Raw genomic sequence first — 26,283 nt, forward strand, 5'->3', positions numbered from 1 at the left:
CTTGTCCCTTTTGATGAAGACAACAGCTCTGCCATAGCCACAACACAGCAGCTCCAGCAGAGCAGCAGCTAGAGCTCCAGTAGCTCCACAGCAACATAGCCACAGCCGCAGCACAGCAGCTCCAGCAGAGCAGCAATCACAACAGCACTAGCAGCTCCAAAGCAGAGCAGCAGCCACAGCAGCTTAGCAGCTTCAGAGCAATAGCTCCAATAGTCACGTGTGTATTATCAAGGCTAGGTAGTTAGTTTGTTAGAGTTTTAACTATAGTTTAGTTAGACGGTTATGGTTAGGTTAAGTAGATCACTCTTGTATATATACTATCTTCTCTGTATAATGTTGATTCATTCAGAAAATCAATAAAATAGATATTTTCTAGTTTTCTCTTTACCTTTTACCCAGATCACAGAATCACAAAGTAAGTATAGACTAGAATTGTGGTAGACAAAGAAATTGTATAAACCACCACCTATGTTTGATCTTGGTTATTTTTGTTTTTATGTGAAAAAATAAATAAATAAATAAAACGACAAAAAGGAAATCGCCAATTATGGTTGTCACTTACCAGGAATCTAGTAATTAAAATGAAAGTAAGAAATGAGCAACAAAGGATGAAGCTATAAGGATTCTAAACCATTGTTTATATGGTACCCCCTAAGAGAAGCACAACAAGTTTAAATTCATAAATGAAAAATCGAAATCTACATGAATCAGATCTGCAACTGATCCATTTATACTATTTACAATTGGTCTTTGACTCTTTGAGACGTATGGGTAAATATAGAGAAGATTTTTTTTTTTTTTTTTTTTTTTTTCCTGAGTAAGAGAATATAGAGAAGAACTAAAAAGGACTCTAGATGTCGATTCATGCCCCAACAGTGACTAAGGCAAGCAAAATCATTAGTAATGATTATCATAGATTCTTCTGGTTAATAACTTATTGTATACATCATCTCCAAACACATATTGATAAAACAGTGTAAATGCTCATATAATTCAGTTAAGGCATCTTGAAATTCTAACCTCGCTGATAAATATAGTAGAAAATGTATATACGAATAAATTTCAAGGGCAGCTCTTTAAAAAATAAATTGTTAAGTTAAAAAAACAAATTGACATCATGACATTCTTTACCTGTTCTGTGGCCGGAGAAGTTAACACAGCAGCATTTGCCCTTAGAAGAAAAAGCTTCAAACTACATAAACGATGACTCAGAGAGCACTTGTAATATGCCTGGGTTGTATTACAGAGAAAACCCTTTATTGTGAAGTTCAGTTGAACCTAGTCAATGCAGAATTAAGTAAAATAAGTCAAAGTGAAGACACCAGCATGTTTATACTACGTATATTATTGCTCCCATTGATAATAATTTGACTATATTTTTAACGGTAAAAATATATGTTAAAGAACATGGTTTATATCACTCTATGACTGCATGGAACAACAAATAATGGGAATTTATCTCTTAATAATTCTCTTGCACAAAAGCTTGTAATACTACTGTTTTTTGCAGTTATAAATCATCTAAAATGTAAGATATTTTATGAAAATATTAAATAAAATAAAAATAAAAACTCAAAAACTAATTTTGAAAGCTCAAAACCAAATATTGAATATAGATGATTTATGTAACTAAATCCTTGGAGATGAATGAAAGCAATCAAAGTTTTGCAAATGAAAAGGATTCTTACCAATGTTTCACCTATTTTGACACAAACGATTCTGTTAGAAGCACTAAAGACCATAGAGAATAAAATTCTCAATGGCCATCTTAATTCTAAAGGTGCATAGATTGTGGACTACAAATAGGAAATTCATTCGATGTAATCTCAATCAATTCTATGAAGATACTATCTTGCTGAATTTTGAGCAACAAATACTACAAGCATCCATCCTTAGGACTCCATAATTTTGTTATCATTTGAAACAATTTCACAAGCTTAGAAAATCACTTATTTATTTATTTATTTATTTTTCCCTACTAAACACAGAGGACTTTAAATACTTCCACAATTACCTCCATCTCCTCAGAGTTCAAATTTCCCACAGCAATATAATACAATTTTGACCACAAAATTTCCTGTTGGATGATACTATTTTCTGTCAAGGAAAAGACATAAAGAATAATAACCTAATCCACCACAAACTTTTTTAATCATACAATATATAACAGTAACTTTACCCCCCCCCCCCCCCCCCCTTTATTACCATGAATAATGTTCCAAGACAAAGTTGTATTAGGGTACGATGGGTCCTCTATCCACTCAACAAGGCTTTCTCTACATGTAGAACTGTCATAAGTAAATGTGAAGAAACTAAAAACATTTTTGCATGTGTTGAGGCTTAAAATGTTTACATGTGTATATCGATAAACTTATAACCTAAGAGGGTTCATAGTTCTTGTAATTGACAAATTATTTTGGAATATTTGCTATATTAAAGCTGGTAAAGCTAGAAGACAGTGCGTAGCAGTGGACATGAGATAAGTAACAGGTTTAGAATTCCTAGCGGGAGAAGAAACAAGATTTTGAAGCAGTTGGATTAGTTTTTAAATATTCCTATATATAAAAGTCAAACTTTCTGGAAACCTAAATATATGCTCACATATGAATAACAAAGATTAACTCCCTCATACTCATTGATGTCACTCTCTGGTACGATTAAACACGACTCATTAGACCATAACAAATCAATATGTATCAGATAACATCCACATGCTGATTAGGATGATTCCAATATGCTCCTTGAGGGACCTAAGTGTTAGTAAACCATTTCGAAACAAAATCAAAAAGGGTCTCCAGAAACTACATTTCTTTTAATCCCTGACATTATCAAAAAAGAGTTTATAGACTTGAAAAGTAACATGTACAATTGCATCCCTAAAAAAGTACTATTTGTCTTGCCATAATTTCATGATTGAAAAGTTTAAATTTACCTTGGGCTATTACAAGGGACAAAGAGGCAGAACTCGAGGATTTGACACTGTATGAAATATTCACTTTAGACCCTTTGTTAAGAAAGCTAAGAGGCATGTCAACGAAAGTTGAGTTCAACCATCCGTACCTTGAGTTCAAAAGTTTCTTTAGAAACTATAGATGAAAAACTGTTAAGAGGCATGTCAACCAAAGTTGTTAACCCACCTGTATTAACGAAGTTAATTAAGTGTGCAGATAAAAGTTTGATTTATAAAGTCAACCAAATATAATTAGACACAACAAAAAATGAATTCTTATTTTCTATATATATGATAACCCAATAGGGTTAGGTATTTATGTAAATGAGAGACAATCAAAATGAAGTGATCCTGTATAACAGCCCAAATGACAGTGATATCAGTCAGAATATGAAAAAAGAAGATCATATAAAATAATACATTGTACTTGATGAAGCTTGTGACTAAATGATTCAATTTAACTATGTCATATTAAATTGCATAAAGTAATGTTTCAATATCACTTATATCTTAAAAGTACTAGTAACATAGAAAAACAATAGTTGGGTGACTACCGGAGTTGCCTTGGGTAAGTTTTCAAGAATATTCCAGCTTGAAACAATATCCACTTGAGATTCATCATGCATAATTCCATTTTCTGGTTCAGAAATACCTTCTAATGTTTCACTATTGATTCTAGCTAGGATTCCACCATAATTGTACTATTGTAGAAAAATTGAAACAAAAATTTATTAGAACATGGAATCAAAACGGAATGTATTTTATTACTGCACCGTAATCTGGAACCAATTGATACACTCCATGGCTTTAATGCACTATATATTCTTTGTATAATATCTGACAAAATTTGAATCTTTTTTCAAAAAACTAAGAGTCTATGGTTGAGTTATTAGAATGCCTAACAAATGTAGTATAAACATATAGTTTGAGAAACCAATTTTAAACCTCAAAACTGCCTAAGGATTAGAATTTTCTAGCCTTTGAGTTCAAATTTCTCTAGCCTTCACTTATTATGAGTCATCAAATAGACTTCAGAATTTCTCTTAACAGAGATCTGGATGGTAGTACAAGGGCAACTAGAAGTTCGATGTACTTGTCATGGTGCTCACTACTCATACATTAAAATTAATTCCATTATCTTGAGGTTAAATTCAAATTGGAAAGAGGAATTTTGACTAACATAGATACATAATAAATGAAGTAGAAAAAGTACAAATAAACAAAGTAGATAATAGAGAAGAAACCACAATGTGCTAACCTGATCCATAAAAAGCAATGAATGCCAGAACTGCAGTTGTTCAAGCTCAATCCACTCAAGTAGATCTCTATAACCATAAAACAAGGATTACAGAGGACATAACAAAAGATGAAACCTATTAATAAAAACTTTTTGGAATCTGGAAACAAAGACCAACCTAGTTTGCAAATTGTAGAGTTTTGGCATCAACGTATCGATAAAATGTAAAGAAGAGTGGTTTTAGATCATGGATTTTTTGTTTGTTTGTTTGTTTGTTGCTTCGTCTTCTTGTTTCTGATCAAAATTCTATGAGAAATGGCTCATTTGACTGAGAAGTACCAAGTGCTAACTGACTTGTTTTTAGTGGGATTGAGTCAGGTTATGGCTCAACGGTCTATTGCTAATATTGCTGGTTAAATAAATGCAGAAAAATGAATAAAAAAAATTGTACAAGAATCAAAATCCACATAATTCACATCTGTCACACATCAATGTCACTCATTTCAACAGTCGCTCATTCAAAAAACAAGAAAAACAAAAAAAAATTACATAGTGAATTTTACCTTGCTATTTCTTTCTCACACAGAAACATGAGATAGGACATCTGGCATGCTAGGTGCACAACAACTTTCCTCTCGTTTCACAGATTTTGCCACCAAAATTGTTGGCTATCCATAAGATTTATTCTAAACAGTAAACAACTTATCTACAACAACAACATACCCAATAGCTTCAACAGGGCTGATAACCTGCCAACTATATTAGACGAGACTAGGTTAATATTACAAAACATACCTAAAAAGAGTCTTACAATATTAGACTATAATATGCTCGAGCTTAATAACATAAAACTAAATTATAAAGATAATTTTTTTAAGGGACGTGATTTAATAAGAACCTATTCTGAGGATATGTGTATTTGAATTTTTAATAAACATTCACTAGCTCATTGAATTGAGCTTTAAAGAATTATGACAATTAGAACAACCTTCCCAAATTAGCAGTTTCATGAAGAATAGGATCAAGTAGGTGCAATTGTTTGTTTGTTAGGTTCGGTCAAGGACTGATTTTGCATACAAAGCACAGTGACTAACTCCATCTTTATCATGCTCAAAGCTTGATTCCATCCCTTCATAAGAAGCAATAGAAATATTAGAAAATTGCACTGTTCCATCATCTAGCATGAAACAATGAAACACATACTTTATGTCTCTTCTTTTCTTTCTTTTTTTGCTTTTAATATATAAAAAATTGTCACTAGATACTGATGACATGACAATGATTAAAACTTTCTAATTAAGCCTGCATAGCTATATAAAATTAAAAAATAAAAATAAAAAACTTGAGAGGATAACATTTGAAACCATAACTTGGTCACTTAAACTGTCTAAAATCAAACTATGTTGGCTCACAAAAGCAAGAGCGATTGAATACAATATAAACGAAAAGAAATCCAGCCGTGATGGAGATGACAGTGTGACAAACTCAAAACATGTGATTCAAAATGAAAATAAAGGAACCAACACCCAACACAATAAAGGAACCAACACCCAAAATTCACAGCAATTTGTGGCTTTGGTTATATCAGGGGAAAAAAAAAACAAAAAAAATGCATTTATACCAAAATATATCACCCTCAACAGTGACACTTGGGGTGCCAATTTCCCTATTAAAAGCAACCTATGGACCAGTCATTGAGTGAAATTCAGATTAAGAACAATCACATAAAAATAAATGAATAAATAGCTAGCGAGGATATGCAGCAAGCAACAAGGAGGGAAGTGTAGAAGTGAAGTACCAATAAAATGGGATGTGTCTATAGAGTAAATATTGAGGAACAAATAAAATATGAATTTCACAAAATACTCTGTTATGTCAAGGGTGTATTTTGACGAGAGTTTTGAGGAATTTATGACATAAAAGTATAATAGAAATCTGCACCATTCATGAATCAAAAGATCAAATAGATTAAGAAAGAAAATATAGAGGTGCATATTACAACAAGAACAAACCCCAAGCCAAACACCACAAATAAAAACAACCAAAGGCTATCAGCAGCTCAGAGTATCACGGCCATCTGCAATATTTGTATCTACTCTTTGCTGCTGAAAATAGTTTAGTTATTCAAATAAATAATAATAATAATAATAATAATAATAATAATAATGATAAAAATGATAATGACTAGTGTTGTTTACTCCATCTAATAGAATTATAATTTTGCCCATGTACTAATTAAAAGTAAAAACTAATTAATGCCTAAGATACATAGGTAGATACATGGGTGAAATAACCAAACCATCTATGAGGATATAAAATATTGTCAAAAAGTATTAACACCATCACCTGAGGATTTCCATTCATACAATACTCATGCATTATCTATTCTGTCCACTCCCCTTTTGGTGCACGACTTGTGTGGAACACCAGTGTCCTTTTCGTGCCAATCGAATTAGATCCTAACTTCACATTTCATTCTTTCCCAGTGGCTTTCCAATAGCCAGATTCATTTGCTCTCTTACTTTGTGAGCTATTTGGGTACTTCCTTCCACGAGAAGAAAAGAAGAACCACTCATTCTCTGAAGGAATGACTGATTTAACTGGCAATATATAAAAATCACTAACCATCCTCTGTACTCAATAAATAGGACTTTATATTCTTCAAATACAAAATAATGTATTAAAGCATGTGAACCAGAAAATAAATACAAATAATGGCACTTAATACCCATGAAACAGTGAAAGTAAGGCATAATATCCAGAAGCCAATGCATAATAACTTCTATAAACATATCATTTTGTCCTATAGAAACCATACCACATGGGACACCTATAGATATAATGAAAATTCTGAGTCAATGTCATCATAAATAATTCTCATTAATATAAGTTGTAAAAGTGCATATTAGTATAAGTCTCATTAATATTAGTTCTCAAGTGTACTGCTTTACATTACTCACTGAAACCAAACCAGAGTAGGGGATGCCCTTCAAACTAACATAAGAAAAAAATGAAAGTATAGACAATAGCTAGATACATAGGTGAAATAACCAAACCATTCACCAAAATCCCAACACAAATTCCCATTTGATTTTCTTCGAAAGAGATTCCCTATTTGATAAAAGCCACTAACACAACAAAATAAAAAATCACCACCACCAAAACTCATCAAAAATTCAAACACAATCTTACATAGTTTTTGCCAAACTGTGACGGTGATGTGGGTTCAATTGGAAGATATTATATAAATGAAACCATGAATTCTTCATTTGATCAGCCAAAGGTTTTGGAGGATTTTTTTTGGAACAAGTTTGTTTCTGCCAAGAAAAATTATTTATAAAAAGAAAATTTGATAGTTCTATCAACAAAATTGGTGAATATGAATGTATTTTATATTGAAATAATTTCCAGTGAAACCATCAAACCATCATCACCAACACCTTCCCACCTAAAAACTTCAACCTCAAATCAAGTTTTTTTTACTCAAATTTTGAATCAAATTAGATGGAAAATATATATATATATATATATGGTAGAGGGTTGAAGATGCTCTAATATGCAGTTTCCATTTCAAAAGGCAAAAAAACCCCAAAACCAAATTAGGGATAGCTAGCTCCACACAGATTAATTACAAAACAATAAAAGTGAGATGAAATGAAGGAATGAAAATTAAAGAAGAAATACTCGAATGCGAGCAGTGGCATCTTAACCAGACCGAAGAAGCACAACAATGCCATGCCTCATCTGCTTCATCACCGCCTCTCTCTTGTTCCTCAGCAACTTTATCCTGGCCTTTTCGTCGTTGTCTTGCTATTTTTACAATCATCAAATTCAATATACATATACACACCCATTGTTTGTTAAATTTAAGGTTTTACAAAAAATCGAAGCAAGAAATGAGAGAAGATAAACCATCTGGAGGAGTTGAAGCCTCTGCGGAAGAGAGATTTCCAATTTCATTGCTTTCTTGTAGTGTCTGGTGGCTACACTCACCGTAGTCATGTTTTCTTCTTCCTCAATGATTTGCCAAGAGAGAGAGAGAGAGAGAGAGGGGTAACGGTCTGCTAAGAAGAACAAAATAAACAAAGTTCCAACTTTTTCTAAGAATGGTGAAGATCTTCCAAGTTCCAATCTAGAAAAATTTGGGGAAACTTGGTTCGGGACCTTGAAATTGCCATGAGAGACAGAGAGAGGGAGACGGTTGTTCCTCTCGAGTCCAAGTTCCTCTCGAGTCCGGATCCTCGGCCGCACAAGCCTATTTAAACTGGGTTCCAAGTTCCAAGTTCCTCTCGAGTCTGGATCCCCGGCCGCACAAGCCTGCCGTCATCCCTGCGGCACCTCCAAAACACGTCGTTTGGGGGAAATTTCATACACTTCTCTGCACTTCTCTGAGGTATCTCTCTCTCTCTCTCTCTCTGATGAAGCGGAACTGTTTCTGGCATTTCATGAAAATTTTGCGGTGAAAAACGTACCAGTACGCTTGTTTCTCGGTTTTATTTGCTCCTAATTTATTTTTTTCAAAACAATTCCCCTGAAAATTTCATTTCCGTTGTTTTTTTTTTTAAATTGATATTTTTAATACAGATCTGTGAGTAAATCTGTAAAAAAAAATCAATATATTTTTTTAGCCAAGCTAAGATTATGTTTATACTGTGAAAAGTAATCTTTTTATCAGCTGAAATTTGTGGAGGAATCAACTGATTGAGTGCAAAATATTTTATTTTTTGCGACGGAGTTGCTGATCTGTAAACTTCAAGTGTAGAATTGTTTGAATATGTCTAAAAGAAGTGATTTTTTTTTTCTTGGCTGCAATTTACGAAGAAAAATATTTGATTTTTTGCTACCAAGTAGTTGATCTGTTAATTTCGGTTTAAACATATCCAAAAAGAGAAATAATTTTTTTTATTGGCCTGCAATTTGCGAAGAAATCAGCTGATCGATTGCAAAATCTGTTGATTTGAAGAGTATATTGCTGTAAATATGATTTTTATTATTTTTTGAACGATAGATTTGAATAGTTTTTGCCTTAATTTTAAAGTTTATTTATGGTCAGTTCTAATTTTGGCTACTTGCTAGGCTGTATTGTTGATCTTCACCGATTATTTTACATTTTTCTAGGGAGTAGGTCAGTTTCATCAGCCAGCTAATATTTTAATTAATTAATGGTTTGACCAAATCTCGATCTGCAACTGTTCCAATCTCTCAGATCTGTCCATAAAATCATTTAATTATTGATTATTTTTTTGGATCAAGTCCTCTGTTTCTTTTTCCACAGATCTAAGCTTTTGTCTCGAATCTTTGTTTTGTGTGAAATAATTAATTAAGTGTTTTTGCGAATTCAGGCGTATTAAGATCTGAAAAAGAAGAAAATGAATCACTCTACAGTGCAGCAAAAGAACGCCTTCGCAGTCTGTGAAGAGATGAGGAGCTCTGTTTCTGTTTGTTTTTCAACATCTGATCGGAGAGAGACGGTGGTTTGCCCCAAACCTCGTCGTCTCTCCCTCGATCCAATCAGGTCATTGAGATGGCATGTTAGGTAATTATTATTATTATTTTTTAATTTTTGATTTTCTTCTGAGTATCTGATTTGAATTGAAAACCTAGTTTTTTTAACTCTTTTTTTTTTATATTTTGATTAACAGTCATGAACAAGAGCTGTGTGAATCAAAAGCAGGAACAGATCTTCTTCTCCCCTCTTCTTCTCCCTTCCTCTCGCTCTTTTTCCCCTCCCCTCTGGTTTCTGCTCTACTTTTTTTTTTAAATTGAAATTTCCCCCAAAACGACGTCGTTTTGGGGGGTGCCGCAGGGATGGCGGCAGGCTTGTGCGGCCGAGGATCCGGACTCACGGAGAGAGAGGGAGACATTCAGATTAAGAGAGCATCTGTAGAATGAGAGAGCCATGCCCAATTCGTAGAGTATTTCATTTTACCATTTTGGCACCTGTTTTTATTTTGGTCATATTAGTCACGACAGAAATTGCGTGTCGTGAAAAGTAAAATGTTTTTAACGGCTAACATATGTGCGTCGCGGAAAGTGTATTTACGACATGCAAAAAAAGTAAGTCGTAAAAGTGAAAAACCACGGCTTACATTTACTGCATGTCGTTAATGTAGAGCTGTAAAAACTCAACTCCCTTCAGACTCCTCCTCCAATCTATATCCCCCTAAACTCCCTTCTCTCATCTTCCGTCATCTTGTTCGCCAGACCATTCATCGGTGATTTACTTGCCAGACAAGCCCTTCTTTATCTTCCAACTCAAAACAGCTCTGATACTGATCCCGCTGATATGTTCGTTGACATCAAACATGACATTCAAATCCTCCTCATACTTGAGTTTGCTTTCTTTCTCATTTCCTTCACCGTCTTTCTCTTCTCTATCTCATCAATGATTCTACCATCAGCTATGACTTACTATGGAAAAAGCATATCTTTCAAAGACTTGCTTGTGAGAATTAAAATAATTTTTAATTCAGAAAGAAGAATACCTCCTTTCATGATGTTTAAGTCTTTGAATCTTTATTCTTAAATGATCAAATCTTGAATGTATAAACAAAACACACTCCATTAAAAAAAAATACATCTTCATCAATTACAATGGAAGTGATATTACATATTCAACTCCACCACCATCATCATCATAACCATTATTCCAATTTCACAATATCTAACATCATTTTTCATTTCCCTTTTAAAATTCTAAATATCCAAAATTAGGGCTAAAACTCCATTTTCTTTCAAAATCAATTTTAGGAAAAAGATTCCCATCATTTCAACACAACTCATTCATAACCATATTTCCACAACCATTTTCAAGAATCAATTTAGAAAACCCCTCTTTTGAATTCAAACCAAACCCTAGGTTTTACCAAAAATTTCCAAATAAATAACCCTTTTCAAAGAGCAAATTACTAAGCTAAAAATCATATAAAAGAGTCAAATAAATCCTTACCTCAAAGTAGAAGATACAAAGAAAAGTTGGGTAGAAGTTGACGGTGTCAAAAACACTAGATGCTCCAATTAAAACGAAGCCCTCGACGTGTTCAACGTTTTTCTCCAAAGGACTAGAGTGAAGAAACTCACGGATTGAGAGTATATGGTGTAAGAGTTCAAGAACTAAAGAGAGAGAAAGTAGATCTGGGGTTTTGGAATGTTTAAAGAGAGAAATAGATGAAAAAGTAACTGAAAATGGCTTCCTCTCAAACTGATATACGCACAGACCACTCGAGTAAATGAATGGTCGCTCGAGCGACAGACCCAAAAAAAGAAACTGCTCAAGCGACCAAAACCACTGCTCGAGCACATAACGACCCCCTCCCAGTAGTTCAGACTTACAAAAGTTCACCCGAGCGAATAATCCAAACTCTCAGTAGTTTTGTAGACTGTAGCTCGAGCGTAGGAATGGTCGCTCGAGCGAACAAGAAAAATTTTGGGCAACAACACTTTGAAAAACTGACTTCCCAACCTGTTTCAAACACAACCAAAACTCCCAATAGTCAAACCCAACAAACAATAAGATGGAAATGAGCTAAACAATAGTTAAATACATGGGTTCTCGGATCTAAAAGCAGTAAATGGGTCGAGCCTAAACCAGAATTGTTTTAATTTCCCCACTTAAGAAATTTTATCCCTAAAATTTAAATTCAACATTCATTAAAAGAAAGTGAAACATTGTCCATACATCCAGATTTGTAACAAGGATACACCGAGTTTCTCAACATCAACTATGACAGTTCAATTTCCTTAAAACATATATGATGTTCATATATTACAGCATTCATGAAATTTTCAACATAAGTTTTAAACATCAACAAATAGGTCCGGATATTTCTCACAAACTTCCGTTTCATACTCCCAAGTTGCCTCCTCAACCCCGTGGTATCACCACAACACTTTAACCAATGGGATAGTCTTGTCTCGCAAGACTTGGTCCCGCAAATCTAAAACCCGTACCGGTCTCTCCTCCTACGAGGCATCCTTATCTACCTCTAACTCAGTCCAATCCAACACGTGTGAAGGATCAAGCTCGTACATCCGACGCATATAGATATGGAACACGTCACGAAACCCGAAAAGTTGGGGCGACAAGGCCAAACGATAAGCTACCTCTCCAATCCGCTCTAAAATCTCAAAAGGCCTAATAAATCTAGGAGACAACTTCTCGCTCTTCCCAAATCTCATCAAACCCTGTCTCGATAATATCTTCAAGAACACGTGATCCCCTATCTCAAAAGACAATGGTTTCCTCCTATGGTCAACATAGCTCTTCCGACGACTTTGAGCCGAAGCCAACCTCTTACGGATAAACCGACTTTCTCAGTCATTTCCCGAACTAGTTTAGGACCTAACATAGATGCATCACCCACCTTAGCCCAATATACTAGAGATCTACACGGTCGAATATACAAGGCCTCAACTGTGCCATACCAAAACTCGCCTGAAAATTGTTATTACAAGCAAACTCCACTAAAGGTAAATACCTCTCCCACGACCCCTTAAAATCAAGAACACAACCCTTAAGCATATCCTCCAAGATCTAAAAGGTCCGCTCAAACTACTCGTTAGTCTGAGGATGATAAGTAGTGCAAAATGTCAATCTAGTACCCAAGGCATTCTGTAGGCCCTGCCACAACCAAGTCGCGAAACGAGGATCTCTATCCGACACAATAGTCACATGGACCCCATGAAGTAGAACTATGTCCCTAACATAAAGGTCGACAAGATAATCTATCAAGTCACTCATGCGCATAGGTACAAAATGTTCTGACTTAGTTAACCAGTCGACTATTACCCACACGGCATCATTACCCCATTGAGTCATCGGAAGACCTATAACAAAATCCATCGTGACATGCTCTCATTTCCACTTGGCTATAGGCAAGGGATGTAACAAACCTGTTGGTCACTGATGCTCGGCCTTCACTTGTTAACAAGTAAGGTACCTCGAAACAAATAAGGTTACATCTGTCTTCATCCCTCTCCACCAAAACTGGCAGCTAAGGTCATGATACATCTTTGTGCCTCCTAGGTATACCACAAGGCATTAATGGTGAAACTCTCGAAGTACTTCCTCTCTATAAGATTCTGGCATGAAAAGATGGTCTAAATACCTCACACTAGAGTCAGAATACACGTTTAAGCCCTTTTCTACCTTTCCATTGGCTATCTTCCCTCAGATAATTTATACATCATGATCACCCCTTTGTGCTTCTATAACTCAGCTCACTAATGTAGGTTATGCAACTATGGTGAACAAAACGGTTGACTCAACAGACTCGCCAAGATGCAAGTCAAACTCGCCAATAGCACCCAATATCTCCCATTTTCGCATAGCAATACTAGCCACACTACTTACTGACTTCCTACTCAAAGCATCGACTACTACATTGGCCTTTCCCGGATGATAGTGCAACTCAAAGTCATAAACTCCATCCACATCCTCTGTCTCAAATTCAAATCTTTCTATGAGAATAGATACTTCAAACTCTTGTGATCGGAGAACAGCTGGAACCTCTCACCATATAAGTAATACCTCCATATTTTTAAGGTAAAGATCATTGTCGCTAGTTCTAGGTCATGAGTAAGATAGTTCTTCTCATGGGTTTTCAATTGCCGCAAACTATATGCTACCACATTCCCCTCTTGCATCAACATACAACCCAAACCTTCCCGTGATACATCAAATAAACTGAATAACCCAAACCCCTCTCCGGAATAATCAATACTGGAGCAGTGGTGAGTCTAACCTTAAGCTCTTGGAATGAATTTTCACAAGTCTCACTCCACACAAACTTAACCGCCTTCCTCGTCAATCTAGGCAACGGTGAGGCCAATCTAGAGAAGTCCTTCACAAAATGTCAGTAATACCCGGCTAAGCCCAAGAAACTCTGGATCTCAAAGGCATTCTTAGGTTGTTCCCAGTCTTGTACTGCTTCTATCTTAGAAAAGTCTATGGTCACTCCTTCCCCGGATACAACATGGCCTAAGAACTTAACGTCTTTTAACCAAAACTCACATTTCCCGAACTTACCATACAAACTGTGGGCTCTACGCAACTCAAGTACAACTCGTAAGTGTTCTTTGTGTTTCTCCTTGGAGGGTGAGTAGCTCAAAATGTCATCAACAAAGACAACCACAAAACGGTCTAAGAATTCACAAAAGATTGGATTCATCAAATCTATAAACGAAGCTGGTGCATTGGTTAGCCCAAAAGGCATCACTAGGAACTCGTAATGGCCATGTCATGTACGGAATGCTGTCTTATGAATATCCTCCTCCTTCACCCTTAACTAGTGATAACCCAATCTCAAATCAACTTTAAAAAAACAACAAGACCCCTTCAGTTGCTCAAACAAATCATCTATACGAAGTAATGAGTACTTGTTCTTAATAGTTACCCTATTTAGCTTCCGATAATCAATACACAATCGCAAAGTGTCATCCTTCTTCTTAGCAAAGAGAGTCGGTGTTCCCTAAGGCAATGTACTAAGGCAAATGAAGCCCTTATCTAACAGCTCCTGCAGTTGAATCTTCAATTCATACAACTTGGTGGGTGCAAATTTATACGATGCCATGAAAATTGGTGCCATGCCAGACACAAAGTCAATAGAGAACTCGATTTCTCTGTGGGGTGACAAACTAGTAAGATCCTCGGGAAAGACATCTCGGTATTCACAAATTACCCTTGGCAATTCCACTCGGACCACATCACTCTCACTACCAAGAGAGTTGCAATAAGACAACTAAACTTGCCCCTACCACCAGGGTCATAAGTTGGTGATAAGACTATCAGCTCGGTTAATCAGAAAATAAAAGCAGTCACCACTTGAGGTGTACACCATAACTCTCTAACAGTAACAACCAATAATAGCTCGATATGAAGACAACCAATCTATGCCTAAAATGACATCGAAACTCGACATGTTCAACAACACGAATGCAAAAGGAAGTCGGCGCCCGGCAACCTCTATCTCACAACCCTGACATCCTCTATTCAAATTAACCTTATCCCCTACTATAGACTCTACCTTGAGCGAAGACACTAACTGAGCCACTTCCAACCCCAAAGCTAATACAAATGCAGACGAAATGAAAGAATGAGATACACCAGTATCAATTAACATATTGGCAATAGAATTAAACAATAGGAAGTTACCTCTCAAAATAGAGGGTGCTACTAACTGATCTAACATGGTAATAGCATACACACGCCTGGTAGGTCTCTGTTCCACCTACTCACCCCTCAGAGCATAGGACTGGTAAACTAATTGAGCTGAAGAGGCTCCCTGTGTGGCCCTCAAGGCCTGAGCTGACTGGGTAGGATGATGGCTCTGTGTCTGCCTCAAACCAAACGCACTAGGTGTGCCACCTGCCTGAGAGCAAAACCTCCTCGAGTGCCCTGACTGCCCACATTGATAGCAGGTAGGCGGTTTCCCTCTCTCCTGACTTTGGCTCTGTAAACAAGCCACCGATGGTGCCGACTGTTGCCATCCTCCTCTCTGCAGGCAAACTGAAGACTTGTGACTCAACTAGCCACACTTAAAGTAATTGATCCCACTCAAGCTTCCTCTCCCTAAACCAAAACTCAGTACATGAAAAGTGGATCTAAATTGTGCTGCATGGAACTGTTGTGGGGGTATAACCCGTCTGCCTCTTGTTATCCCGTGTCTTCCCCTAAACCTCCTAACTCCTCAGCTTGGAGCCCCTCATCCTCTCCTCCTTAGCCTGAATCACGATCTCTAAGTGAGTTGCTACCTCCACAAGACGACCGTAATCCCTAATCATAGACTCTGCTATCTTGAATAGGAGCCCGGTCCTCAGTCTCTTCTCAAACTCCACACAACGACGTTCCTTCGATGCCACCAACTCTGGTGTAAACCTAGAGAGGCTAGTAAAAGCTACTTTAAACTCACCTACAAGCGTGTTTAGTTACTTGAGCTTGAAGAACTGATCTCTCAACTTCTCCCCAACAGTGGGAGACAAGAACTTGTCCTGGAAGGCGTTGACAAAAGCCTCCCATGTCACTTCAATCCGCCCACGCACATACTTCCACCACTAACCCACATCGCCCTTTAACTGGAAAGATGCCAAGATCACTATCAAGCCATCATCCTTGATGCCAAGCATTTCAAGCTTCTTCACCATCTGTTCTAGCCACTCATCCGCCTTTAGTGGCTCCTTTGGATCCCCCAAAAACTTATCCAGATTCGACCGTAAGCAGCTAGTATCGGACTCTTCTTGTGTATTAGAGGTCAAGAACATCGGCAATCAGTGTATATAAGCGTAGTTACTGTGGTCATGAACCTATTAAGATGGCGTATGTTCACAGACGGTATGTGCAAAATATTCCTTGATACATTAAAAAGAACAAGAGGGGAGTAAGGAAGTTACAACTATATGATGAACAATTAAGGGAAGTTACATTTGATAATAGAGGTGTGGCGAGATTGTTGAATGGGATTGAGTTGGGAAATAAAATTGCCAATCGAACAAAATTGTGGTTAAGGGTATAAAATTAATTGAGAATGTTCAATTGGGGCAAGATGCAAAAGTGGAAGCTGTGGTATATCTCGTTCCTTTTTTCATCATAAGTGATAATAGTCCATCAGACTTCATCCCCACACCTGACAAGATATTTATTGGTGTTGGTGAGGGTAATCTTGAAACCTGGATTGTAGATCCTAATCAATTCGATAGGTTTTGTATGCTGAAGAAAATGAGATTCAAGCTTGTTAGTGGCAAAGACAAAGAGTACGTTTGACACAGGATAGAGGTTGTGGATCAGTTCTGCCCAGTGGATGTTTGGACGGACTACAAAGATACGTTGTTGGGAAATGTGGGGAGTATTTAGAAAGGTGCAATATATTTAGTGGTTGTTGCTGTTAGCGAAAAAGAATACAAAATTCGTTAAGGAGTCAAATGTTTCTAAAAACTGTTTAGAACTGTTTTTTTATAAGCAATTTTATTTGTAATGTTCAGGTGGATGGAGGTTGAGGATATAAAAACTGATGTTGTTAAAGGTGTTTCAACAAGTGATTTCAGTTATATAGAACTTGCATTGCCTAATTTATTTTCTCAGTTGAGGTTGAGATACAAACAAAAAAGTAATAAGGTTGATAAAATATTCCCTCCTTTGCGTGTCCATTATAAGTGGGTTGGTTAGAGTAAATGTGTACGATCGGAAGTTAGATGGTAATGACAGTCTGCAGGCGTATTTTATTTTCCCTATAGATTATCAGTGCGAATTAGTGTATTATGGTAATGGTTATTGTTCCATTAATGAAAAATAGATGCCATGGATAGTGAAGTATTGACTCGAAGATTCGAATATTAAAAGGGGAGTAACATATTGTAAAATGAAGGGGTATTTGAAGTATTCTACAAGTGAAATGCCAAAAGATTCGTAGTTGAGGGCCCTATCTATTGTTGTCTTGGATAAAAAATATACGAAGGCGAATGTTGATGTTTGGCATTGTGCTCCAACCGAAGTTCTTCCGATTCTATCGCGGACTAAGTCCGTTGGTTTACCGGAGAGGTGAAGAGATTTGTTGTTAGGAGGTTTCAGGGAAAGTGGTTCAGTTATTGATGAACGTAGAGGTCATCTTAGCTTGTCCAAGATTGATGTACATAGAGGTGGTGATAGTGCTAGTGATGTTGATACTGGTCCGTCAATTTCGGAGGTTGGTGCTATTAGAAAAGGCGAAGTTGATAAGAGATCGTCTATTGTTATGGACGGTCCAGAATTTTCTGATATTTTACGAAATGTAATCATGATTGTAAAGAAGAATGACGATATTGTTGTTGATGATAAGGGAAATTTAATAAGTAAATAAAAGTTTAAGTGGTTGCATAAATAAAATTAATAATATTTTTCATTAATTATTACAGTAGTTACATTTAAATCAAACCATTCTCTCATTTTTTGGGACATTGGATCTAACCAACTACTATCCCCATTAGGTAATATAATACAAGGAATTCATCCTCTAATGGTGAGATCTGGTTGGAATTTAACGAATAGATGAAAGTCTCTCTGGCATCCAACTAGATTTTTTATTAGTTCAATTGGGATTGTCGAGTATTTGATGTCGTCTATGACATTGTAGACGGCGTCTTGATCGTAGTCCTTGAAACTTATTCAGCCAAAGAAGTAGTTGCGTCGTCCGAGACTTCTGGCCCATGCGGTTTTTCCTATTCTCAAAGGTCCTTCGAGGTAGAGGGAGATTAGGCGGATGGGCCGTTGTTCTGGTTCCTGTTATTAGAGAATAAGGAGAGTTCTTCGTTAGTATGTAAATCATGTATATTATTTTTGTGTATGCCTAATATAATCCAATCGTCCTCACTGTAAATGGAGAGACAACAATTTTAACATAGCTCATATTTTACAAAAATTTGAATTACGAACAAAATATTATTTTCTGTCTAATTTTTTACTTCTTCATTAAAGAAAATGAAATGAACTAAAGGGGCTTATTGTAGACACCCCATTTTTGACCGTCCTCAAGACTTGGATGTCACCGCTTGAACACTCGGTGATCATTCATGTTTGTGTTCGTCTTGAGTTCCCGGAGGCCTCGGCTACGCGCCTTGCCTCAGGATCTCTCGACTCGACCGTTTTGTGTCTGGTTTTGCACCGAACACTTGTGTTTTAGCTTTGGAGGGCAGGGAATGGCTTTTGGGACATCCCCACACTCCACCGGCCATGGCTTGAGGCCACCGGCTGTGTTATGTTGTCATCGGCCAAATGTGATGGCCGGCCGGCCAATTTGACTACCGGTCAGCCACTTTGATGGCCGGCCGGCCAATTGTGGTTTTCCACAGATATTTCTGTAGACAACTGGCAGCTGTCATTCCAGGCCATACCCCAGCCCATGCCTGGACGTGGGACTTCTGAGGGGGCTGCAGATTGATATATCTATATCAATCAAGCTCTCTCTCAAAAAAAAGAGTGATATAGAAGAGGAAGAGGAGGAGATATACAAAAAAAAAGAGAAAAAATCTCCCTCTCTCTCTTCATTTTTCTACCTCTCTCTCTAAGGTTTAGGGCTTGTTTGTGCTCAAAAGTGCATTTTCTTTGCACTTTTGCATACAAACACCTAGTTCTCTACTTTTTTTATTGAGCTGAGGTCCTTGAAGGTGATTTTTGGGGTGATTTGAAGCCTTTTCTTGGTCCAAAAGTTGCTGATTTGCTGCTGTGCTTCAAGGGTGAGCTTTTACCTCTTTTAAGCCTTGTTTTCATAGCTTGTTTTGCCATATTTGCAACTGTTTTTGAGCTTAACATATAAAATAGAAAAGTCTTGTTTTTGAGTGCTCTAAATAGTTTGTTAAGGATGTTTTAAGCTTTGGGGTTGTTTGACCCCTCTTAAGGCTTGTTTGGCCTTTGTTTTGTGCCATTTCGGTTGAGCTCCGGGACCATTGTGTTTGGGCCTCCTCACCACTGAAATTTTGAGGGATTTCAGTGATGAGGATGGTGCCTTGAGGTCCTAGGAAGGAGAGGGCCACCCACTCTCCTTGTTGTCCTTGAAAAGGGCCATTTTAGCCTCTTGAGGGAGCATATAGTTTGAGTGTGTATTGACCATGCCTTGACTGATTTTCATGCTTATCATGTCATAATATAGCATTGTTGTATGTTGGTTTTGGTACACCATGCTTGCTTAGCATACATGCCTTGAAATGCCTTGTTTTAGCCTTAACACGTCCTATGCTTTGAGCCCTTATTTAAGCATGTTTATGCCTAGCTTTGTGAAGCTTTTATGTTTGTCTTGCCATGCTTAAGGTCTGTCCTTGGCTGTTTTGGTCGACCAAGACATGCATTGCATAGTCCCTTTGCATTTTGGATTGTTAGCCTCAAGTGTGTGAGTGTGTAATATGCGTTGCTTGCATCATTTTCAGTGGTTTGGGACCACTTACCATGCTATTTCAGTTCTCATAACATGCTTGCATGCATACCTTTGATGCCTCTTTGATGCCTTAAAAGCTTGTGTTGTATGCTCCATGTTTAGCCTCTTTTGCATACTTTCATGTTTAAGCCACTTAGATGCCATCTAGGTGTTCCCTTTGCATGGTCTAGGCCTACCTTGAACCTGTTTTAAGCCCTCTTGGCCTTGTGAGGCTTGGTTGGCTTAGCCATGGTTTAAGTCTCCTTAACTAGCCTCAAGTACTTGGACCAATTGTACGCTATGTTTGTCTTGGTTAAGTTGGTTTGGCACCATCATTAGCATGGTTTTCAGAGCTTACATTGCATGCCCTTAGTCCATGTTTAGTCTCTTCCAAGCGTGCTTGAGAGTTGCCTTTTGATGTTTAAATGTTGGCCCATTAACATGTGCATGTGTGTGTGTATGTTGGTCCTCATGTTTGAGCACTTTGGCCACTGATTTTGGCATGCTTGCGAGCCATCCTAAATTAGTTTAAGTCCATCCCCTTTGCTTGATTGTGTGCTCACCCTGTATGTTTGCTTGCATACTTGCATATTCGCATTGCATTGCCATGTGGTATGCTAGTTCACATGCTTAGGATTGTATTGCATGAGTATGCATGCTTGACCTCTTGAAGTGAGTATGATAGAGGTTGAGTTTAATTTGTTTGATTATATGCATTACATTCCATATCAAGATGCACACTTGATTTTTTGGGGCCATCATGCATGGAAGTGCGCGATTGGTGGTCCGAGAATCGAAGACCATATCCCTTTGAGTCATAAATATGATAAGAGGTGTGATTGGTGCATACATTGCTTGAGATGCATTGCCATGCCATGTTTTGTCCTCTGCTACTGTCAAACCAGTTTTTGCAGGAAGATTTGGCCGGCCGGCAGTGTTGAGTGCCGACCGGCAAAGAGTGTTTGACCGAGAGTATAATGTTTAGCCAATGACCATTCTAAATGGCCGGTGATGATCCCACTCAGCCGGTGGTGTTCCAAAACACTCAGAGAAGCAAGCTTGGGAGTTGTGCAATTTTCAGAGAAGCAGAACAGTCAAAGCAGAGGCAACTTGTGCATGACAGTGACTTTCCAAGCGGAGCCGAGCGCGCATTGCATTGGGCCCTCTTCCCGAGGCCATTTACTACTTTCATTAGATTAGTTAATTTGTTAATTAATTAATTGGTCTGTAATATTTAATTAGCTTGTAGGTTAATTAACTTATATTATTCTTTCGGTCCCTCCGAGCGAGGGCAAATCTGTAATAAGTGTGGGTGCGTGTGTGCATGTCTTCCAACCCCTACTTCTTTCTCCCTTTTACTTACCCGCTTTGATGGTTAGTACTAGGACATGTTTACTTTAGCATACCTTATGCTATGCATGCGTGCAACATTCATTAGTCTTGCATGCACCAGGCTCGGCGCATCATACTAACTGCATAAGTATTTCAAATCTAACTTGAATACATGCTACTTGTGCATTTTCACATGTCATTTATAGACTAGCCGAGCCTACTCTAGTGACATCCCGTATGCGTTGCATTAGGCATTTAAACATGGACTTGGATCATGCATGATTTCTAACATGTTCTTGTTTTGGCTTGGAGTACTTGGTAAGCATTTATGCTTTAGCATACCGCATGCGTGTGAGTGTTGCCATAACAGCATGATTACCATGAGGCTAGCTGCTTATGTGATATAACTGCTTGAATGTCTGTGGATGGAGATTGAATTACCTAAATTGGAATAATGCATTAAAACTGTGAGTTTTAAGCCCACTAGGTAGTGGCAAAACCATCTTTTCTAAAGCCCACTTGAGGGTGGCAAAACCTGCATTTTAGCCTACTTGCGAGTAGCAAACCATCTTCAAAACAAACATGCAATGTTTTGTTCCAATTTAGGCGATTTGGTCTATACTTGCTTGCTGCATGCATAACATAGTAATTCTAGGCTAATAAATGGAATAAGAACACACAACGTTTTCAAAACTGGATATCACGGTTAGTAGAGGCCGATCTTCGGATCGGGCGAGAGGGGGTGCTCATAGCTGACCTTCCCCAATCGTACCCAAGTTTCCGAGCCGAGGCAACTTTGGTGATGACGGACACGTGGCCTTTGGCACCGAATCACGGTTTCCTAAATTCCCCCTTAAAAAATATTTAGGTGGCGACTCTGTATCTGGAAAGCAGTCCATGTTTTGCACTTCTTTTGAAAAATCTGTTTCTCAAAACGATTTGTCGGATTTGGACTCTTTGGTTCAGATTAAGGACCGTGACACAAATTGAGTCCGAATTGTAGCATGAGGCCCGAGGGCGCGTCTACACTTGTATATGGGGGCCCTCTCTCGTCTGTAATGATCGCTCGAAAATGTTTTTAATTGGGGGTAATTTGTGACGTAATCAATGGGACATCTTTTTTTGCAGAGTGCAAAGAATTATTCCTTTGATTCTGCTTTTACAAGAATTCCCCGCCAGAGTTCGTCTCTATTTTTCAAAGGACTTTTCCCCTTGGATAAAAATTCTCTCCATTCTATGAAATCACCCCATTTTTTGTATATACTGTCAACTTGTTGTTGGAGAATGGAGTTTTATATTTGGATGGTAGCTCCTCCCGTTGGTTCCTGTGAAATCGAAAAATATATGGTTGGAGGTTTGGATCTTTTTTGTGCATTGCACCATTGCATGGAGGTATGGGTTTCCATCTTCATGGAGCTCTCTTGCGATGAGTATGTAGTATAGCAGGTAGGCTAATTAGTGAAGTGATTGTAAGAGATCTAGGAGTCGTTCTTTTGGGCAAGGGCATTGTGAGTATATGAGGAAAACATTTTTTGCCTAGAAACGGAAAGAGGGTTAGCAAGGCATTTTGCAATAAAGAACAGTAAACTCACACCAGCCGTACAAGGCATCCTTATTATATAAAAAACTTGGTGTGAGTGGTGTGAGTTGGATACAAGAGTAAAGAGGGAAATAAAGCCAAATAAGGAAATGCTCTAATGGCTACAACTTTCCAAGACTATGCCTGGTTACAACAAAATGAGTTTAAACTCAATACAAATAAATCATGAGGCTTAAACAAAATAATTACATCAAAACAAACCCAAGAAGAAGCCTTAAGCTTCGAGTCCTCCCAAACTATGTCCGTGGCAGAAGCATATTCATCAACACCAGAAAGTTATTTTCCACATAGGGTGAGCCAAAGCCTAATAGCGATACTCTAACACAATATATAATCTTAGCAAAATCATAATGTGAATGCATATAGCAATTCTAGTTTAGACCCGAACCATTTGATGTCTTGGATCCGAATTTCATTATCTTATATAGTTGTTCATGTCTTATTTTCCCTTATTTCTCTTTGAGTTGGCTATTGGGATGTGTTGGTTTCATTTGGAACAAGTTGATAGTTTGTTTTTCAAATTGTTGTTGCCCGGAATTTTACCTCTTCGCTTGAGCAACACTTCTTGCGCTCGAGTGGTCCTTGTGTATTCTTAGTATTTTTGCAGGTCTATAAAACTATTGGAAGTTGGCATTCTTCACTCGAGAGAAGCTTCTTGAGCTCGAGTGGTGGTCTTATATCTGTAAAACTTCTAAGAGTTTGTATTCTTTGCTTGAGCGAAGCTTCTTGCACTTGAGCGGTGCAACTTATTGTGTATGGTCACTCGAGCAACACATCTTACGCTCGAGCGAGCTGTGCGTATATTAGTTCATAAAGTCACTTTTCTAAGTCACTTTTTCACCCCTCTCTCTCTCTCTAAATATTTCAAAACCCTATTTTCTCTCATTCTCTCTCTAAAACTCATCTATTTCACTGAAATCTGCCTAGATCGATCGATCTTTTTACCCATGTGCCTTTGTTAAAAAGATAAAGCTCGACAAGGGCTTCGTTCTATTTGAAGCAAAGTTGGTTTCCGGCGTCTTTGAGTTTCCTACTCTCTCTCTCTCTCTCTCTCTCTCTCTCTCTCTCTCTCTCGCTCGTCTTCTAAACTTGATGTTGGGATTCTTCGCACTTTCTATGAGTTTTAACTTAGTTATTTGCAATTTCTAAACAATATTGTGATTTTGGGAATTTTTTAAACGTTTTGGGTTAAAGATCAAAAGAGGGGTTCTTACAATGGATTCTTGGAAATGTTTGTGGTGTTGGAATTGAAGTTGAGTTGTAATAAAATCATTGATTTTGATATTTGGGATTGATATTAGAAGAAAAAGGTGTTTTGCCCTAATAGTGTCAAATGTTGATTTTATATAAATTATGGAATTGTCTTTGGGAATATGAAATTGGATTGGTTTTGATGAGGATAGTGGAGTTAGATATGTATTATCACTCACATCTTGAAATTTGAAAAGTTTATCTTTATTGATAATTGTTTATCTATTTTGGGCAATCGGTAGAAGATAGTTATGATTGTTGTAGAAATTGCATGAGAATCAGGAGAATTGAAACTATTTTCTTATTCAATTGCATTGAGCATCATCTTACACTTTTACATTAGAAATATTTATCATTTTGAGAAAAAGAGGTGAATCTGGGAAGTATGTATTGACTCGTTGAAATAAGTTAACCTAAGTGTCTATAGTGAAAGTGCTAAAAACTGCGTGTATACATGGGTGCCGATTCTACGGAAGAAATATCCATAAAATGGCAATAGCAGTGCTTGTATAGTCTACGTTTACATAGGTGCCGATTCACGATTTCCCAGAAACGAAATTTCTGTGAAAGGTTGCATTGGTTATGAGATTGTCAGAGTGTGATTCACTGCCTTATTTTAAATGATTCATGAACTATGATATTAATGTGGCATATGGGAGCCGGATTTTATTAGATCTATAAGGATGAATGAGTGTGTCCGGTCTGAAGCGTAACCTCTATTCGGCATATACCCCAGCCAATCAATGAGCCGAATAAAATAACCAGTATCCCAGCCAGTAGAGTAGACGCCGAGTAGAGGTACGTGTGACGGAACAAGGATGGCCCAACCCAAAGGCCCAAAGAAAATACTATAAATACGGGATCACCCATCAGAGAAAGGCATGTGAGAACTATTGTGCTTAATTTAGAATACAAGTAAACTTGAGTGTAAAGACTGACTTGCCTGTCGGAGTGCAAATTCCCGTACCCCCGACCGGAGTGTTTATTCCTTTTTAGGTGACTAGAAAAGGATCACTAGCGTCTCCTAGGATCAGTAGAGTATTTCTAAACCACTTCTCCACAATTAGCGCCGTCTGTGGGAATACTCAAATATATCCATGGCAGGCGTAACAAAAGATCCCCCAATAGTCACTGATGAAACCACACAAAGAGACGACCTCACTCCAACAAACATGCTTGGACCGGAGACTATCGCCGCAAGACGTGCCTTGAACTTCTCCTTATCCTCGACTTCGGAGCATGAGACAATGCAGGCGATCATGGAACAACAAAAGCAAAATGAATAGAGGTTGGAGAACATGATCGCTGAGAACGAACGTCTTCGTGAAGATTTGGCCTTGGAAGTGGCGAAGTCCAAACAAGCTGTACACCTAAATCCGGAACCATCTCTGAAGGCAGGTGGTCGACGACCTCGAGCTCGACAAGACGATACTGATAGCGACTCTGACTCATTATCCCGGAGCCCAGGAAGAAGGGGCGACCTGAAACTACCAGTTCTTCTGAAGAAAGTCCCCGTATAAGGCACAAGCGAAGAAGGAACAGTTCGGACGAAGATCAACACGATCCCTTCGTACGATGGATTGCAAAGGCAGTGCTACCCAAGAAATTCAAAGCACCGTCATTCACCTTGTACGACGGCAAATCAGACCCCACCGACCACATCCACCACTACAAGCAAGCCATGACATTACATGCAGACGATGAGGCCCTCACGTGCCGAATATTTCCCAGCAGTTTGGGACCATTGGCTATCGGGTGGTATTATAAACTGGAGCCGGTTTCGATCAAAACCTTCCACCAATTACAGAAATCCTTCAGGGCCAGGTTCATCATCATCGAGGTTGTAGACACCCCATTTTTGACCGTCCTCAAGACTTAGACGTCACCGTTTGAACACTCCGTGATCCTCCTTGTTTGTGTTCGTCTTGAGTTCCCGGAGGCCTCGGCGGCGCGCCTTGCCTTAGAATCTCTCGGCTCGACTGCTTTGTGTATGGTTTTGCACCAAAAGCTTGTGGATGTGTTCCTGAGGGAAAGGGAG

The 26,283-nt window shown here is 37.9% G+C and overlaps 1 long non-coding RNA gene across 4 annotated transcripts; it reads right to left on the reverse strand.

The window, feature by feature from the left end:
* Positions 1–239: 239 nt before the first annotated feature.
* Positions 240–9,130, reverse strand: LOC145824552 (uncharacterized). Of its 4 annotated transcripts, none has more exons than XR_014366317.1 (5): positions 8,352–9,130; positions 4,209–8,248; positions 3,061–3,137; positions 2,933–2,979; positions 240–1,278 (listed from the first exon to the last, which is right to left on the reverse strand). It is a non-coding gene; the product is annotated as an uncharacterized LOC145824552 (long non-coding RNA). The 4 variants fall into 4 exon arrangements; XR_014366314.1 differs by having other exon boundaries at positions 4,209–4,275; positions 4,751–9,130; XR_014366313.1 differs by having other exon boundaries at positions 4,209–9,130.
* Positions 9,131–26,283: the final 17,153 nt, after the last annotated feature.

This window comes from Camellia sinensis, chromosome 4 (assembly GCF_055761805.1).
Source record: "Camellia sinensis isolate YWXY chromosome 4, ASM5576180v1, whole genome shotgun sequence".
Taxonomy (NCBI): Eukaryota; Viridiplantae; Streptophyta; class Magnoliopsida; order Ericales; family Theaceae; genus Camellia; species Camellia sinensis.